The 5,247-nt window shown below is 39.4% G+C and overlaps 1 pseudogene; it reads right to left on the bottom strand.

Annotated features, from left to right (window-relative positions):
• Positions 1 to 3,302: 3,302 nt before the first annotated feature.
• Positions 3,303 to 4,296, bottom strand: LOC118985166 (DNA primase small subunit-like; annotated as a pseudogene).
• Positions 4,297 to 5,247: the final 951 nt, after the last annotated feature.

Below are 5,247 nucleotides of genomic sequence, written 5' to 3'. Positions count from 1 at the left end.
AACATCAATGTTGCCTCTCATCAGTTCCCTGCTGGGAACTGGCCTGCAACCCAGGCATGTGCCCTGACTGGGAATCGAACCATGGTTGTTTGGTTCCCAGGCCCGCGCTCAATCCACTGAGCTACACCAGCCAGGGCTGAATTATTTCTTAAAATAAACAACAACAATAAATGTATTGGGGTGGCATTTTTTAATAAAATTATATGTGTCAAGCATACAGTTCTATGATACATCATCTGTATATTGCATTGTGTTTCCACCACCCAAAGTCAAGTCTTCTGTCACCACGCATTTGACCCCTTCTACCTTTTACTACCTCCCACCCCTTTCCCTCTATTAATCACCATACTATTGTCTATGTCAATGAGGGTTTGGTTGTTTGGTTTTCCCGTTTGTTCATTTGTTGCTTTTAGTTTTATATAACACTAAAGAATCATATGATTCTTGAATTTTTCTGTCTGACATTTCACTTAGCATAATATTCTCAAGATCCATCCATATTGGGCAAATAATTTTCAACAAAAAAGCCAAAAATGCAATGAAGAAAAGAAAACCTCTTCAATAAATGGTGCTGGCAAAATTGTAAAGTCACGTGCAAAGAATGAAACTAGACACCTGTTTGTGCCCATATACAAAAATTAACACAAAATGGACCAAAGCCATAATATGGGACCTGAAACAATAAAACTATACTATTGTTTCTCAATAAAATGCTTTTAAGCATATTAGTCCTTTTCATCTTTATTAATTCTCTTTCCTCATTACTTTGGGACTGTTATTCTATTCTAGTAGCTTAAGGCAACTACCAACTCCTTTATTTTTAATCTTCATTAATAATGGAGTATTGTAATGGTACATTTTTTCCTTAATTCTGCCTTTTCAGTATCCTGTTGGTTCTAAGCATTCTCCTTTTATTTTAGTTTGTAATTTTATTCCTTTGTTCCTTTGATTAAAGAGTTAATTCCCAAATGATTATTATAGGGAACCCATTCTGTGTGGTATGGCGAATGTAGTCCCACCAACTAATAAGCAAAACTGACAGGCATGAGTGGCACGCAGGAGCCAAACCATGGAGAGGGGAAGTCAGGCCTGCATTATTCCTAAGCTGCTATGAGGCTTGCTTTTGCTAAAACTCATTCACTCTGAATTGAGGCAGGAAATGTTTACTATATATCTCTAAAGTAACTTCCTAAAATCTGTGCTAAACTTCCCAAGTGTGTAGTATAACCAGTTCAACCACTTTCCCCCTTGATCTGCAGCATCCTTTTCTTTGAAGTAATTAGTAACATTCTTCCCTTTGTTATCTGTAGCAAACCTGTGCATAGTAAATGAGGACCGTCCTCGATGTAACGTGCCCAGAAAAGCAATAAAAGCCTGTCCAGGCAGGGGTCAGGGCCCTCTCGCACATAGAGGTCAGCCATGCCATCCCTTTTTCTCTACAGGGCTTCCATAGTCTGAATGAATTTGTTTGTCTCAGCCACAACACACAGACCCAGCAGACCAGAGTCCCCATCAGATTATGATATATTTTAAATTATTTTTTCTTGTTTTGTTTTGTATGTGATATGTAACCACTTTACTTTTTCAATTTATGATATTTATTTTAGCCAAGGGTATGATCAGTTTTTGAAAATGTTCCATAGATATACCATAAACCTTCTTCTCTATTTGAAGTTAGAGAATATATCTCCATACATATGTAATCATATATACTGATTGCATTATTCATAACCTGTATGTCTTTACCTGTTTCTTTTGTTGTTGTTGTTTGTTTACTATTTCAATCCAATTCCAAATGAGTGTATTGAGATCTACTTGTACTAAAAGGTGGGAAAATGTTGATACGACCTCATTCATGCATATGTAAAATTGTCTTTATGTGTGTGTGAACTTTCTCATTCTCAGGTGTTATTGCCATATTGACTTCCATCACAATCCCATTCTTATTTTGACCAAATAAGGGGTTCTGTATTCTTACATCTTCCTAATTTTAAAGCTGGTGTATGAATGAGTACTTCCACTGCGTTGCTCTCTGTATATCTGGCAAATTTCTTACACCTAAAAATGGCTGCACGGCTGTTTTTCAGGACAGTAACTAAGAAACATAGTTACCTCCCTTGACTGTATCTGTTTCGAGTCAGTGCTCAGCTTTCTGCTCACTGCCTAATCTGAGTCTTCTTGTCCAGCACAGGTTAGTTTTCATTTCCAACATGCAATCCCACTATAGGACGATAGGTGGGGCTAAAATCTTACTTAATGCTTCTCATAAACGACACTGATGTGGGTTTTCTCCCAAATCAAGTCTTGATTTTTTTTCCTGTGCCATTTTATTGATTCTCACATAGATAACACAATCTAGAGTGATTTTTTTGCACAATAGATCTCAACATTTTTTAACAAGTTAGAAAAGAGGAATAAGTACCAGGAATTTCAGTGTGTTGTTAGCACTATAGTCTGTTCTGTATAAACCAAAACGGTGGGTGGGGTGGGGCGGGGAGGAGACTATGTGGCTACAGAGGAAACAATGTTAAAATAAATGCAAAGCAATGAAAATTTCATACATCGTGGAAAGCACCAGCCCAACAGCTTGCTCCTCAATGTTTTACAGACAAAAGTAAATCAAAACGGACAAAAGAAAACTGACACTACAAAATCTATTACATACAGTCAAACATGAAAGAAGAAAAAAAAACCTTTAAAATTAAATTTATGTAGCTAAACATAGAAAGTCCAAGAGTTTTGACAAGTACAAAGAGTTTTACGTTGGTCGAGTTTTTTCTTTTTTTTCCCCCTAAATTGCTTCTTAAAGGTCAACTAGTCCAATTGTTCTCTGAGAAGAGAAGTTAGGAGCTACAGTTGCAATGTGTTGTAAAAAACACTAGGCCCTTGCACTGTAATCTAGTAATTCATATAATTTGAATTGAAGTTTTGATTGGTTTAGCTATCCAGTTCAATATGGTTTCTAAAAAATGGGCAGTGGGGTGTGACTGGCCCAATAAAACCATCAGTAGGCATAACTAGAAAGAGACTGAACGCACATTCCAAGTGTAACTCACTTGTGTATCTAAGACTTGAGGACAAAGCCCTCAGCCACCTAGAACATTGACTCCAGAAATGTGGAGGCTGCACCTAGGCGAGCTAGGATTACCGCTCACTTACTCTGTACGAGGCAACTGGTAGCACTGAACAGTTAGTTATATTGGGAATCTTAAAGTTGGTTTTGTATAATACTAAATTTCACAAATTTCTCTGCAGTCTGCTTACTCCTTCCATGACCGCCCCTTCCAGAAAACCTGACACTCTCATTTGGTGGCCTCAGGAATCTTTTCAAAATAATTATTTCTCAAGAAAAGAAAATTTTCTAAATCACTCTTTTAGAGAAGTTCTCTTTTCTAGGTTTTCCTTTATCTAGGTTTTCAAGAAAGTTTTCAAAAATCTTTACAGAAGGAGCTAGATTTGTCTTTCTTTATACTCTATTCCACATTTGATATCAAATGTGGCTTTGTTTTCTTCTTCATTGCTGGAAGTGGCATGCAATCCATGGCAGATGGAGCTTATAGGTGGAATTGTAAGTACATCAAACGGGTGCACTTTCTGTACATCAGTGGGCTTGGAAATGCATGCAGCCTTCTACAAATGATGCAATCACTGGAGTTGAACCACGATGCCTTCGGAAGTTGTGCTGAAGTTCATCATGAATTTTTTCAGAAACAAGGGCTAAAATCTTATCCTTATTTTCAAGAATATCTTGATCAATCAAGGCATATTCTTTAAAGTAGTTTCTAATTATGCTAATAGATTTTTCTGTCAAAAGGTGAATTTTTCGCTTAGGCAAACTTTCTTTTTACCTCTTAACCACTCTCTACAATACTCAACTACCCCAGAGTGGACTGCAGAGCACAGTTTTCTAATTGGTCACTGACCCAACGATGAATACTCTCCTTCCAGAATATACGTAGGGGATGCTTAAATCCAAATCCCTTCTTCAGTGCTCAGTGGATGATGTGAATGGCCACTGTCATGGGGGTCCAGCCCTCACAACCTAAGTCTGCAGATCTGCAATGCCTCCTCAAGTAGCCATGCTCCTGCCGTGTCAGCGTGAAACACCAGCTGTTTTTCCTGAGCCTGGAAAGCTCCCAGCTTCACTGTGTTGTGTTGATTTGGTCTGTGGGAATATACCATGACTGTATCAATCTTGTATCTCTCTCTCTTTTTCCCCATCTCCTTTTCCAGATCACTGTGGCTATAGAACGACTGGTAACATATGTAAATATCATCTTTCAATGTGGATGAATTTCATGGTGTTTTAATGTAATTCTCGCCATGATTGAGCTAGGGTTAGTATCGGGGTGTAGGGAGAGAGCGCAGTTTTGAGGCGCCAAACATCCCAGTGCCGCACTGAACTCAACCCAAGCAGGATGACCCCAGGAATTGGTGGGAACAGCAGATCAGCTTAGCCTTTGGACAGGCACATCACACATATTGCCCACAGAAGCCCCTGGAAATCGAAGTTCTCACTTAGGGGTTGGCCTGGGCGGGAAGCGCTCCTGGGAGTCTCCTCCCACCACCTCTCTCACTATTTCCACAGCTCAGGTGGAAAGAACAAGGCCCTGCCAATTCCAGGAAAATCTTCTGAAGGTGGGGACCCTTAAGCATATTGAGAATCAACATTGAGAGGAAGAGTTACATAAGGCAAGGTTGGTGGGAATGTTACCAAACAGCAGGTGGGATCTGCTTCCCGCCTCTCTAGGCAAAATTTCAGAGGCAAAGGTTTGGTGATAAAGGAAAGGAGTGTTTATTTAAAAGCTTCGCAATTTTGGAATAAGAGCTTCCCGCATGCATTACTCACTTAAGCCTATAAAAGCTGAATGGTTTACTCTTTAGCTACAGCTTTAATCACTTTCACCTATCAATTAAGGCTAAACCCTAACACCTGAGTTCACCTATCATTCATTAATTTTTAATTATCTTATTTCTATGGGGCTAGTTTACAAAAGTAAAACAACATAAGATATAAAAGCTACACAATTTTAGAAGAATGGCAGGCTTCTGCCTCGGAGCTCATGCCTGCTGGAACATCCAAGGATGAATAACCCTGCCACACTTTACCAGGCCAGCCTGATTCTAGGCTGCACCTGGAGTTCCTTCCCATCCGAAATACCGTACATTGGAATGTGCAGGCAGCTGCAGCTTGATCATCCAGGTATCCTGGAGGAAGAGAGCCTGAGAAAGCCCAAGAGACGGTGA

Source organism: Sturnira hondurensis, unplaced genomic scaffold (assembly GCF_014824575.4).
Source record: "Sturnira hondurensis isolate 20B ecotype Veracruz unplaced genomic scaffold, ASM1482457v3 Scaffold0004136, whole genome shotgun sequence".
Taxonomy (NCBI): Eukaryota; Metazoa; Chordata; class Mammalia; order Chiroptera; family Phyllostomidae; genus Sturnira; species Sturnira hondurensis.
The sequence above is the reverse complement of the archived record's forward strand: the minus strand, read 5'-3'. Positions and strand labels throughout refer to the sequence as shown.